The following is a 14832-nucleotide window of genomic DNA, read 5'->3' on the forward strand; positions in this document are numbered from 1 at the left end:
CGAATGGAAGACCGAGTCCTCTATACTCGGTCTTGAGGCATGGAATTAGGTCACCTCCCATGGACACTGGGCCCGAGGAACATTGACCAAGTCCCCGGTAAACCGCAAGCAAAAATAGCATATTCTCCCAAGGACAACGCACACCCAAGGAGTAATAACAAAATCCCAATCCTCGAGATGTGAGTGGAAGCCCAAGTCATCCGCACTCTGGCATGAGCCTAAGTCGCCTGACTTAAAAACCCAAGTTGCGCAAGTACAGACTGAGGTTACCTCCCGAGGACTTCGTGCCCCGGGAGTAATGGCCTAGTCTTACAATCTCAAGATGTGAATGGAAGCTCGAGTCATTGGAACTTAGAGCTAGACCTCGAGTGCTAAAACTTGAGTATCGTGAAAAACTTATTCTAAGGGAGTGAACTCGATTACCTAAGCCTAGGTAGATGAGTTCATGTCTTCCACATGATTAGGTCCCGAGTTGTGCACTCAGGGGGGAAATCAAAAGGCATGAATTGGCCCACCGGTGACCATATACCCGAGGGGCAGGTAGCTTAGTGCAAAGGACCTCTTGAGGGCCCGATTCATTAAGACTCAAGGACACAAGACGACATTGAAGTTACTTTCAAGGATATCGAGCCTGGAAGACAACACTAAATGTCCTAAGCGTCGAGCACTAAGGCAAAAAGTCCTATAGTGCAACATACCTCCTAAAAGCCCGAGTCGTTGAAACTCGAAGGCATAGGATAGCTAAGTGCCCTCACTTGATACTGCATCAAAGTTACTCTTAGGACCACGAGCCTATGAAGAAACACTAAATGCACAAGCGACTAGACACTGGCAGGAAGATCCTCAAGCTTTAAGTACCATAGGCTAGTCCCGTCCTAAGTTGTTGGAACTCGGTGACGTTGGGTCACGTCAAGTGTATTACTTAACCTCGCGTTAAAGTTTCTCTCAAGGATTGTCGGCCTACAGAGCAACACTAAATGCCTAAAAATTGAGTACTAAGAGAAGTCGATAAAGACTCGAGTCTTCAAGACTCGAGCATAAGACCTAAGTCAACAACTTGGGAATCTCGTGAGTTACGTTATGTTGAGCCAAATTAACAAAGTCCATGTTGCCTATTTACTAAGTGTCAATTCGATAATAATAAGGCAATCACGACAATAAAGTAGTGCAAGCTACATAAATTTAAGTAGAAAAATATTTACAACAGAGCTCGAGGGTTTGAGCATTAATTGTCTATACCCCAATAAATTGTGGCACGAAAGCCTAAATAAGGGTCACGCCAAGTGCTACTCCAGGACCTCCTCCACCACGTCAATGATTGGGTCCACTTCTGGAGCCTTCCCAGCCTCGCGAGCCATAGTGTGAGCCGCCTCTGCAGTTTGAGTTGCCTGTAGAAACTCTTCGAAGAGGAGTTTGTACTTCTTGGGTTCTCTCGTGAAATCCAAGCTCATCTCCCGATTATGAAACCAGGCCACGTAAAAGGCATCCTCATAAATTATCCCAATTTCCTGATTGAGTGTGTCCACCTAATGTTGAGAGGACCTTTTCATATCCATGGCTTGGATGGCCTTCCTCTCACCAAACTCGGCTCTGTCCTTGGCTTCTTGAAGCTGCTCCTAAAGATGGGTCTCAAAATCCTCAGGCAACCTCCGCCATTGCCTTCTTGGACAACTCTTTGGCCTATCGCAGCTTTTCGGCAGTCTTGAGGGCAGCCTCCTCAAGCTCCCGAGAGTGTTTTTGCTCGACTTCCAAAGTGGCCTGAAGGAGAGTGAGCTCTTCGGGAGGGACTCGAGTCTTTTCCTTGAGAATAGTTGTCTTGTCGTGGGCACGCTAGAGTTCATATGAATTCTCCATCATGATATCGCCTATGCATTTTCAAGCCAATACATACTGCATAAATAGAAAAATTAGTTCAAGTAGTGTGGCGGGTAAGTAAAGTAAGATTTCGAGAAGTGGTGACTTACCCGGACAATGTCATATCGGCATGAAGAAACAAGAGAGGCCTCGTTGCTGTTACCTAGCTGGGCAAAGCTGTGGGCAGTCAGACCACACATTGTGCAACTAACCCCATGGAGGAGCTTGACTGCGAGAGGGAAAAACATTTCCCCTAGCTTGGCGGAGAAAAGAGTCTCCAGCAATGTCCGGAGGGCAATAAGTGATTTATTATTACAATATGTGAATTTGATGAATATGTGATTAGAAATGCATGTTTAGGTAAATTAAATATGCATGTGGGCCCCATATGGTTATTAGGGGCATGTTTGTACCTTTAGCCCATTGGGGGCATAAATGTAATAATTGTGAATAATGTGATATATTTGTGATATATCTGTGTTACACGATCCGGGACAGTCCTAGGGAGCTGTTTAGCAAGAAAGTCACAATGGGGTCGAATACCCGACTCGGGGCGAGTCGAGGGGTATTTCGGGAATTAGACGTCTTATGGGGTTATCGGGTTATGAAAATAAATATTTGGAGATATATTTCAAGTTAGAGTGTTTAGGAGGGAATATCAGGGAAATTTACCATTTTGCCCTCGAGGAAGTTTTTGGTACCCCAAGCCTTTGAGGTAACCTTAGAGACTTAAGTTAAATAAAACACAATTGAGGAAGTATTCAGAAACTAGGAAACTGATACTCTCTCTCTCTCTATCTCTCGATTCTCTCTTCTCCCTTAGAAGCTTGGAGATTTTGGTGAAAAGCTAACCAGAGATTAAGGATTCAAAGCTGGAACTTTGGGGGCACGACCCTATATGATTGTGTTGCAGGGCGTAGCCCCATTGATTATGTTTATACGTGTTTAAGTATTTGTTTAATTATGCTATGTATGCATATATGCGAATGAACGGCAAGAGCAGGGAATGACGAAGGCCAAGAAAGGCAAGGGCCGGGAATGCGAAGGCTGAGAACGGGAAGGCTGAGTACGACAAGGGGCCGGGAGCAGTGTTAAGCACGTGGAGTGCAAGTTGTCAGGGTGAGACCCCTATAGGATACCTGGGATATCCTCATGGTGTAGACCGCGAACCCAGGGTCTGGTAAAGCGCCTGGGACAGCATGGTCGTTATGTGTTTAGCCTGTTTGCGGTTTTGTTATGTGTTAATTGATGATTATGCATATGTTATTTGCTTGTGTGGAGTTTTCTTGCTGGGCTTCGACTCACGGGGGCTCTATGGTGCAGGTAAAGGCAATGGGAAAGTCGACCAACCATGAGTACGGAGAGCGTGAAGCGACGCGTACATGTTTGGCCTGCCTGGCTGCCACGGCCAGGGGTAGTTTTTTGGGAGATGTCTGTATTAAACCTAATTTTGTCGTTTAGTCAAATTTAATTATATTCAGATTGGTAAATATTTTTTAAACAGTATTTTGGGATCCCAAATGTTAAACACTTTATAATTTTCAATGAATGGATATATTTTCAAATTATGTGACTTCTGTTATGGTTTAGCTACACTTTTGTCTTAAAACCTCGATTAGCGAGTTAATTGCACATTTTAAATTCACTTAGTAATGGCTCTAAGGAAGTAGGGCGTTACAACTTGGTATCAGAGCGAGCCAATGTTTATGGTTCCTGGAGATTGACCGAACATGTACGCTCGCTGTCAGTGACAAGTTCGACTTAGGGTTGGTTGGTAATGATTGCCTTATATGCTTGAATATGTCCTTAGTTGCCCTGTTTTCTTGCTTGTTTTATATAGAGCATGATGAATGAGTTAACACATGCATGATGCCAGGGCATGGCCCATTGAGTGTTATAAGCTATTTGTATGTTATATGGATTGTTGTTATGGTTGGCTGATGTGAATTGGGAGGTGGTTTTGGATGTTGTTATCATGCCTGATAAGGGACATCATTGATTGTAGGAATATTGTTGAGATGCCTCGTCAATCATCGAGACTCCGCGGCAGTAGGGCCGAGGATGACAACTAGGGTCAGGACCCTCCACCTGCCCCACATAATTGGCAATAGATGTTTGCTGAAATGGAAGCAAGACTGCAACGAGCTGAGGAAGAACTTCGACAGCTGAGGCAGCATGCCCCTCCTCAGGCCACTGGATTGTTAGTTCAGCAGGCTGTGGCGTCAGTGCCGGTTCAGCCTGTTATGGAGAACAGGTGGTGTAACGCCCTACTTCCTTAGAGTCATTACTAAGTGAGTTTTAAGACAAAACAGTGTGCACTGAACTCGCTAACCGAGGTTTTGAAACAAAAGTGTGACTAATTAAAAGTTAGGGCTGTAATCTTTGAAAATGCGACGTTTCATTAAAAAGCTTCTAGTATTAAACACTTGGGATCCCAAAATAAGGTTTGAAAACTATTTACATATTGAAATAAGTTTACAGTTGTTTAATCATAAAATCATAGATTATTACAGCCATTTTCGAATAAACCCCCAACCAAAGCAGTCGGGCAGGCCAAACATGTACGCGTCGCTTCACGCTCTCCGTACTCATGGTTGGTTGACTCAGTCATTGCCTTTACCTGCAACACAGAGCACCCGTGAGCCGAAGCCCAGCAAGAAAACTCATGCAGAACATAACATATGCAATGTATACAGTTTATCATAACAGATAATCCACAAATAAACAAGTCAACCATTAGACTAAGCAAACACGGCCATGCCGCCCCAGAGACCTTACCAAAGCCCTGGGGTATCGGTTCTCACCGCGAGGATAACTCATGTATCCCTTGGGTCCCACCCTGAATATAGCATAACACATGTATCCACCGGGCCCCGCCCTGACTATAGCATCCCATGTGCTAGGTGTTACTTTCGGCCCACGGCCGCTCCGGCCTACGCCGTACTCGGCCCACGGCCGCCCCGGCCTACGCCGTACTCGGCCCTTGCCGTTCATTTCATCATAATCACACATATAGTGCATTCGAAATAATCATTCACACACATCATGATTCATTTAAGGTTAAACATTTGCACATAATATAATCTGGGGCCACGCCCTACAATCACACAGTGGGGCCATGCCCTATTCTCGGGTGTTACGGTTTTCTAACCTGTATTCCGAGCCTCCTGATGCACTAAAGCCGTGAGCACGGTCCACTAGCACGAGCCTCTCCAATAACCTAGTCACAACACACAAGAAACACCCTCAACACTAATCAAATCAAAAACCGCTTCTCGGGACCAATCCCACACTCTCAGGACTCCCAAACTCCTAAAACAAATCATCGGAAACATCCCCCGAACCCCCGGAGCAAAAGCTCAAAAATGCAAACTTTCAAGTCCTTAAAATGGCCTAGCGCCGCGGCGCTACCTAAGAGGGCCGCGGCGCCCAGCAAGTCAGAAGCCTCCCCCTGCCCAGAAATAGCCTTGCACCGCGGCGCCCAAGAACAGGGCCGCGGCGCTCCTACGCGAAACCCAGATTTCTGGGTTTTTCCCTGCGTTTTCCCCGAGCTAACTCCACTCCAAATCATCCCAAGCAGGTACCCAAGCCCCAAAACCAAATCAAAACCCCACATAGACCATCTAGTAACCCATAAACATCATATCCCAACTCAATAACACAATCATACTCAAAACCCACCCATTTAATCTCAACTTAAGAAATCTAAACCCATAAACCAAAAACATAAACCAAAGCTTGAAAAGCTTAAACCATGCATCAAATTCCTAAACCACAACAGAAATAAATCTTAAAATTGCATAGAAACTTACCTTGAATGAAGAATCCAACCTTAAGCTTCCTTGGTTCATCCCCTAAGTCCTCAAGTTTTCAGCTCCCTTCTTCTTCTTCATGCCCTAGCCTTTTCCCTCTCCTTTGTCTTCTCTTTAAATTTCAAAGCATCAAATGACTAAGTCCCCAAACCGTGTACCCCTTATACCCAGCTGCAATATACCAATTTCCCAGCCAAAAGATCATTTTACCCCTTCATCAAAACCCTTTGCTAACTACACCTCAAGGGCACTCTAGTCCTTTCTCTTATATTGCAATTCTACCATTTCTTTCACCTAACTTGTTACTCTCAGCAGTAACTAACGGTTACCCAGGTTACTAAATCTTCAATAACCATCACCTGCTAACTCTCAACTTAGCCATAAAATTCCCAAAGTACCCCTAGGCTCCTCCCGAGCCGGGTATAGAAATCTCGTTGTGACTCTTAAGTTGACTAGCTCTCTAGGACCGTCTCGGCACGTGCATCACAACAATAACACCACACTCACGTGGTACAATTCACAGAATACAATTATCACATATATGCCCTCAGCGGGCTAAAATTACCAGTTTACCCCTATCATGCAAACGGGGTCCACATGCATATCATTTCACCTAACATGCATACTAACCACATAGTCATGCGCCTCAATGTTCAATTAGTCATATAACATGCTTTAAATCATAACCATGCATTTATCTCAAAGAATCACACATAAATCCCATTATGCCCTCCAGGCATGCTAATCAAGGCCCTTAAGCCTTATTAGCGAATTTGGGTCGTTACAGGTGGGAACCTTTGTATGAGAGGTTAGGAAGCAGCATCCTCCCACCTTCGAGGGTGGACCAGACCCACTTCGGGCAGAGCAGTGGATGAATATGATTTCCTCCATCTTGGATTTTATGAGGGTGGTAGGGAACGAGAGGGTAGCTTGTGCCAGCTACATGTTCAGAGAAGATGCCTGCATCTGGTGGGATGTAGTGACTCAGAGGAGGACTGTGGCAGTTATGACTTAGGAAGAGTTCAGAAACATCTTTAATGAAAAATATTATAGTGTAGCAGTCCGAGCTGTGAAGGTTGACGAGTTCATCAACCTAACTCAGAACTGGTTGACAGTTACCGAGTATGCTTTGAATTTGGTGCTGACTAATGCGGAAAGAAGGGATAGATTTGTACGGAGGTTGAATGTTATGATTGCCCGTGATGTGAAGATTACTTTGGATCCAAAGACTACTACTTATGCCCAAGTGGTGGATAAGGCCCTTACAGCTGAGGGGGCTGAGGATCAGTTATGGAGAGAGAGCGCTATTAGGCACGATGCTAGGAGGACGGTGCCTCCTTTTATTGGATCCAGTCGGGGTAGTGGATCTAGTGAGCAGAAGAGAAAGGCCCCAGATTCTTTTGTTCCTCCTAGCTTGGATAGGAGGGCACGAGGTGCTTTTGGCGGCCGTCAGGGTGGAGGTGACAACTGGAGGAGTTTTCCAGTGTGTCCTCGGTGCAGACGATGACATCAGGGAGAGTGCTGGATTAGGGCCTAATTTATCTGTGGGAGTGCCAATCATCTGAAGAAAGACTGCCCACAAGCTAGGAAAGAGGAGTTGAAGCATGACGATAGTCTCGCTCCTGCTAGAGTGTTCACCTTGACTCAGACTGAGGCAGAGGCTAGCCCCTCGGTTATGACAGGTCATATTTCTAGTGTTGGTTCTTCCCATACTGCATTGATTAATTCAGGAGCTACTCATTCATTTGTGTCTACTAGAGTGATAGATCAACTGTGTAGACCTAGTGTTTTGAATGCTAGGGGTTTTCAGACTTTGTTGCCAACTGGGGAGCTGGCAGTCTCTAGGAGATGGATTAGAGCATTGCCAGTAGAGATAGATGGTAGGGAGTTGTTTGTTGATCTGATTGAGCTAGAAATGGATGACTTCGATATGATCCTAGGGATGGATTGGTTATCGAAGTATGGGGCAACGATTGACTGCAAGCGTAGGATGGTGAATTTTGAACCAGAAGGGGAGGTACCCTTTATATTTGTGGGGACTGTTAGTGGACTGCGAGTACCTATGATTTCAGCACTGAAGGCTAGAGACCTAATGCAGGAAGGTTGCATAGGATTCTTAGCAAACATTGTGGTTACCTCTAAGGTTGTGTCGGTTGGACTAGGTGCGACCAGATTTGTATGTGTGTTTCTAGATTTATTTCCAGCAGACCTGCCAAGGTTGTCACCGCAGCGGGAGATCGCGTTTGTTATAGAGTTGGCGCCAGGGGCGGAGCCAGTATCTAGGACACCTTATAGGATGACTCTGGCAGAGTTGAAGGAGTTGAAGATTTAGTTGCAGAAGTTACTGGACTCGGGGTTCATTAGACCGATTTTCTCGCCATGGGGTGCTCCGGTGTTGTTTGTCAAGAAGAAGGATGGATCTCTTAGGATGTGTATTGATTACGAGGAGTTGAACAAGTTGACCATTAAGAACAAGTACCCACTGCCTAGGATTGACGATTTATTTGACTAGCTACAGGGAAAGACAGTGTTTTCCAAGATTGATCTCCGGTCAGGTTACCATCAGTTAAGGATCAAAGAAGAGGACATACCAAAAGCCGCAATCTGCACGAGGTATGGACATTATGAATTCCTAGTTATGTCCTTTGGATTTACCAATGCCCTAGCAGCTTTTATGGACATGATGAATAGAGTTTTCAAGGACTATCTGGAAACGTTTGTGATTGTGTTTATCGACGACATTCTGGTGTACTCTCAGTCAGAGACAGAGCATGAACAACATCTGCGTTTGGTATTGCAGTGGTTGAGGGAGCATATGTTATATGCTAAGTTCAACAAGTGCGAGTTTTGGCAACCGCAAGCCACATTTCTGGGCCATATTGTCAGTAACGAGGGGATTCTGGTTAACCCAAGTAAGATTGAGGCAATGAGAGATTGGCCTAGACCGAGCAGTGTTCCTGAAGTTAGGAGTTTTCTGGGATTGGCAGGATATTATTGGTGGTTTGTTGAGGGGTTCTTTAGGATAGATACGTCGTTGACTGAATTGACGAGGAAGAAGACTAAGTATGTATGGACAGACAAGTGTGAGAACAGTTTCAAGGAACTGAAGCGGCGACTGATCACCGCGCCAGTGTTGAGTCTGCCGACAGACAATGAGAAGTTCATGGTTTATTGTGACGCTTCTAGACAGGGTTTAGGGTGTGTGCTGATGCAAGCTGGAAAGGTGATAGCCTATGCATAGAGACAGTTAAAGGAGTATGAGCAGAGATATCCCACGCATGATATGGAGTTGGCAGCGGTGGTATTTGCACTTAAGGTTTGGAGACATTATCTGTATGGTGAGAAGTGCGAGATATACACCGACCATAAGAGTTTGAAGTACTTCTTTACTCAGAAGGATCTGAATATGCGCCAGAGATGGTGGCTAGAATTGGTAAAGGATTATGATTGTGATATCTTATACCATCCTGGGAAGGCTAATGTAGTGGCTGATGCATTGAGTCGGAAGGGCCCAGGACAGTTGTTCAATTCGAGACAGATATATGATAAGCTAGCTGAGGAGATGAGTAGAGCGGGTATAGAGTTGGTGGTTGGTCGGTTAGCCAACATCACTCTCCAGTCCACACTTCTTGAGAGGATCAAGGAGGTGCAGGGGGAAGATTCCCAGTTGAGAGGGCATAGAGAGAATGTCTTAGTCGGAACGACTAAGGACTTTTCTATCTCGGAGATGGGGTTACTGAAGTACAAGGGTCAGATCTGTGTTCCGATGGATTCTGATATCCGGAGAGAGATCTTGGATGAATCTCATACCACTCCCTATTCTTTACATCCAAGTACCACGAAGATGTACCAAGATTTGAGAGCCTTGTATTGGTGGTCGGGAATGAAGAGGGACGTGGTGGATTATGTGACCAAGTGTTTAACTTGTCAGCAGGTAAAGGCTGAAGATCAGAGGCCAGCGAGGTTATTGCAGCCTCTAGGGATTCCAGAGTTGAAGTGGGAAGATATCACCATGGACTTCGTGGTTGGTTTTTCGAGGACCGTGGGACAGCATGACTCGGTGTGGGTGATTGTGGATAGGTATACCAAATTAGCCCACTTTTTATTTGTCAGGACGACTTATACTATGGAGTAGTATGCTGAGTTGTATGTGAAGGAAATTGTTCGACTTCATGGGGCTCCGAGGTCGATAGTATCCGACAGGGACCCCACTTTCACCTCCAAGTTTTGGAAGAGTCTGCAGAAGGCAATGGGTACGCAGTTGCATTTTAGTACCGCATATCATCCTCAGACAAATGGACAGTCTGAGAGGATGATTCAGATACTAGAAGATATGATATGAGCTTGTATGCTCGATTTTGGGGGATCCTGGAGTAAGTATGTCCCTTTGATTGAGTTTTCATACAACAACAGTTATCAGGCGACTATTGGAGTGGCTCCATATGAGATGCTATATGGGAGGAAGTGAAAATCACCTATCCATTGGGATGAGACAGGTGAGAGGAGATACTTGGGTCCTGCGATGGTTCAGAGGATTAATGAGGCGATTGAAAAGATTAGAGCTCGAATGCTTGCCTCCCAGAGTCGCTAGAAGAGTTACTCAGACTTGAAACACAGGAGCGTAGAATTTCAGGTCGGTGACCATGTGTTCCTTAGGGTTTCACCTTTGAGGGGAGTGAAATGGTTTGGTGTTCGGGGAAAGCTGAGCCCTAGGTTTGTTGGCCCCTTTGAGATTCTGGAACGGGTTGGAGAGGTAGCTTACAGTTTAGCGATGTCTCCAGCTTTATCAGGGGTTCATGATGTTTTTCATGTGTCCATGCTCTGGAAGTATGTATCAAATTTGACGCATGTACTGAGTTATGAGAATTTGGAGCTGGACCAGGATTTATCATATGAGGAGAAGCCGGTTTAGATTCTCGACCGGAAGGATAAAGTCTTGCGGAGCAAGACCATCGCCTTGGTGAAAGTGTTGTGGAGGAACATCAAAATTGAGGAGGCGATGTGGGAACTTGAATTAGATATACGGGAGCGATATCCCGAGTTGTTTAGGTAATTTCGAGGATGAAATTTCTGTAAGGAGGGGATAGTCGTCGCGTCCCAAATTTGCTAATAAGGCTTATGGCCTTGATTAGCGTGCCTGGAGGGCAATAAGTGATTTATTATTATAATATGTGAATTTGATGAATATGTGATTATAAATGCATGTTTAGGTGAATTAAATATGCATATGGGCCCCGTTTGGTTATTAGGGTCATGTTTGTAACTTTATCTCGTTGGGGGCATAAATGTAATAATTGTGATATATTTGTGATATATCTGTGTTGCACGATCCGGGACAGTCCTAGGGAGCTGTTTAGCAAGAAAGTCACAACGGGGTCGAATACCCGACTCGGGGCGAGTGGAGGGGTATTTCGGGCATTAGATGTTTTATGGGGTTATCGGGTTATCAAAATAAATATTTGGAGATATATTTGAAGTTAGAGTGTTTATGACGGAATATCAGGGAAATTTACAATTTTTCCCTTGGGGACGTTTTTGGTACCCCGAGCCTTTGAGGTAACCTTAGAGACTTAAGTTAAATAAAACACAATTGAGGAAGTATTCAGAAAATAGGAAACCAACTCTCTCTCTCTCTCTCTTGGTTCTCTCTCCTCTCTTAGAAGCTTGGAGATTTTGGTGAAAAGCTCACCAGAGACTAAGGATTCAAAGCTAGAACTTTGGGGGCTAGAAGCTTGGAACTTAGGGGATTAATTCAAAGATTCAATTAAGCAAAGGTAAGCTTTTAAACTTGATGAATTATGTTGAATTTCTGCTGGTGTTTCAAGGTTGTGCATGTGAGCTAGGTGGAGAATCACTCTTGAGTTTTAGATGAGGTTTGTGGTTCATTCTTGTTAGGTTTTGTTGATGAGACTATAATGAACTTCTATGATGATTGACTTGAAACGTTGGGTTGATTTTGGGGTAAATTGGCTTGGATTTGGTGGAGAAAATGGAGGATTTTTCTGGGTTCGAAGGGTCGGGCCACGGCATTGTTCTCGCTGAGCCGCGACCCTCTAGAACATTTTGATGGCCAGGAAGAAGGGCGGGCCGCGGCACACCTTGGCTTGGGCCGCAGTGCGCATGCCCTGTTTTGGGGGTTGGGGTTCTGGTTGAGGCGGGTCGCGTCATGAGTTCCTGGGGTCGCGACACTTAATGTGTTTTTGGACTTCAAGGAGGTTTTAGGCTCGGGAATCCAAAAGTTAAGGCTCAGGATGGATTTTATCACCCGGATTGATAGAATTCAAGGTCCCGAAGACTAGAATTATGACCCAAAGCTATTTAATCGATTAGAACTTGATGGATGGATGTTGTTGGTACGCTGTGACAAGGTTTTCAGTGAGGCTCGGACTAGGGGACTGTGCTCGAGACATCGGTGCTTGGAAAACTCGGGACACAGGTAAGAAAACTGTTGTACCCGTAGAGCAGGGCGAGGCCCTATAGTTTGTGTTGCAGGGCACAACCCTAATGATTGTGTTGCAGGGCGTAGCCCCATTGATTATGTTTATACATGTTTAAGTATTTATTTAATTATGCTATGTATGCATATATGCGAATGAACGGCAAGAGTCGGGAACGGCGAAGGCTGAGAATGGCAAGGGGCGAGAGCAGCGTTAAGCACGCAGAGTGCGACTTGCCAGGGTGAGACCCCTATAGGATACCTGGGATATGCTCGTGGTGTAGACCGAGAACCCAGGGCCTAGTAAAATGCCTGGGACGACATGGCCGTTATGTGTTTAGCCTGTTGGCGGTTTTGTTATGTGTTAATTGATGATTATGCATATGTTATTTGCTTGTGTGGAGTTTTCTTGCTGGGCTTCGGTTCACGGGTGCTCTATAGTGTAGGTAAGGGCAAGGGGAAAGCGACCAACCATAAGTATAGAGAGTGTGAAGCGACGCGTACATGTTTGGCTTGCCTGGCTGCTGCGGCTAGGGGTATTTTTTTGGGAGATGTCTGTATTAAACCTAATTTTGTCGTTTAGGCGACTTTAATTATATTCATACTGGTAAATATTTTTTAAACAATATTTTGGGATCCCAAATGTTAAACGCTTTATAATTTTCAATGAATGGATATATCTTCAAATTATGTGACTTATGTTATGGTTTAGCTACACTTTTGTCTTAAAACCTCGGTTAGCAAGTTAATTGCACATTTTAAATTCACTTAGTAACAACTCTAAGGTAGTAGGGTGTTACACCAACTCTTGTTGGTTCGAGCTTTGGACCACTTCACCGCCTTGGAGGAGGGAGAAACCTCAAAGATTAGGGGCAAGTATGTCGTTGGAACATCCACGAGAGGAGGGGAAACCCTTTGCCTCTTGGATGGGATAGGAGAGTTGGGATCTTCCCAAGAACGCGATGGTTCTCCACGGTTGAGGAGCTTAGTGGCACTCCCAGCCTTAGGGCTGATCATGAAGTGTCAGCTAGCCCCATGTGATCTGCAAGAACAAAGAAATTGTTAGCACAAATTCAAAATCAGGGACATAAAACATTATTATAGGCTTCTCGGAAGCCCACCATAAGTTATGTCTTGGTACAAGCATTGGAGGTGTCTAACCAGTTGTAGATGAAGGATGTCACATGGTCTAGGGGTATAAAGCCCCGAGGAGGTAACTATCTCCTCAGGCAGTGAAGATAGACATCAATCAGGTCTAAGTAATCCTGAAACTCTTCCCTAGTCCAATGTCGGTGTGCAATCTGGCCACAGAGGAGAAGTGCAGGAGAAGCCTAGACATGCTCAAGACTTACCCTATCCTCTATGTGTGTGGCACGATCTAGAGCAAGGGGAGATTTACCTGGGGAAAGGTGAGAAACCTCAATCCCCGCCTATAGCTCCTCCTCGAGCTCCCAGTCTTCTTGGGCTTCTTGAGTTTCTTCTGGGACCCGGATATTCTCCAGTCGCTCCTTCTGCAGCTGCTGGGACAGCATTGCCATGGCACGCCCATCAATATAATTGATATGTCAGGATGCCAGCTCCCGAGACTTCCTGGATTGGTGGTACTTGGTCACCTCCAGATTGTTGATTTTCTTCCCTGCGAGAAAAAGTCCCGACCCAATGAGGTTCTCCCCCGTCACCAAAAAGCTGAGCTCTAGGTCTTGCTCAGGAAGGGACTTTATCTGTTGGAGATGGACCTAAAATATTTGGACATATGGAGTCCGGCGGAAGGGACCTATTCAAAGAAATGAATAAGTATAGAGAACTAAGTGATCAAGAAAACAAAGAAAAAAGAGAATGGTCAGAAAAATACTCACCAACCCTGGAGAAGTCGAGGATCAGGGTTGGGTTATTAATGGTCCAAAATCTGTTCGTGAAAAGAAGGCATCCTTGTAATCCCGAGAATGAGGCTTGTAGTTGAGGGATGAGGCGGCGTACTTTATCAGGGCGTAGTACCCATCCTGATTGGTCTTCTTCCTCGGGGTGGTACGGAAGATGAAAAAGTACAGGATCTCCGCCGGGGAAGGTGCGGGCTAGTTCCTCTTCCAATACAAAACGTACATCCTCGCGAGTACCTGATAGGCGTTGGGGGAGAGTTGAGAAGGAGTGTAACGCCCTACTACCTTAGGGCCGTTACTAAGTGGGTTTGAAAATAGAGAATGTGCAACTAACAGACTCTACGAGGTTTCTAAAACCAAAAGCGTGACTAAACCAGAGTTTAAGGCTGTACTCTTTGAAAATGTTTAGTTTCATTGAAAACATTAAGTATCAAACGTCTGGGATCCCAAAAATAAGGTTTACAAAATATTTACAACTCAAAAATAGATTTACACCAGGTTAACTATCAAAAGAATAAGTTAATACAGCCATATACAAAATTCCCCCAACCAAAGCAGTCGGGCAGGCCGAACATGTACGCGCCGCCCCCACGTTCTCCATACTCATGGCCGGTTGACTGACTCCTTGCTTTTACCTGCCACACAGAGCACCCGTGAGCCGAAGCCCAGCAAGAAAACTCATACAGTATATAACATATGCATAGAATATAGCTGACATATAATCCACTGATAAATAGGAAAACCATCAGGCTGAACAAGCACGGCCATGCCGCCCCAGAGGCCTTACCTAAGCCTGGGGTCTCGGTCCTTACCGTAAGGATAACTCATGTATCCATTGGGTCCCACCCTGGCT

The sequence above is a fragment of the Humulus lupulus genome, chromosome 5 (assembly GCF_963169125.1).
Source record: "Humulus lupulus chromosome 5, drHumLupu1.1, whole genome shotgun sequence".
Classification (NCBI taxonomy): Eukaryota; Viridiplantae; Streptophyta; class Magnoliopsida; order Rosales; family Cannabaceae; genus Humulus; species Humulus lupulus.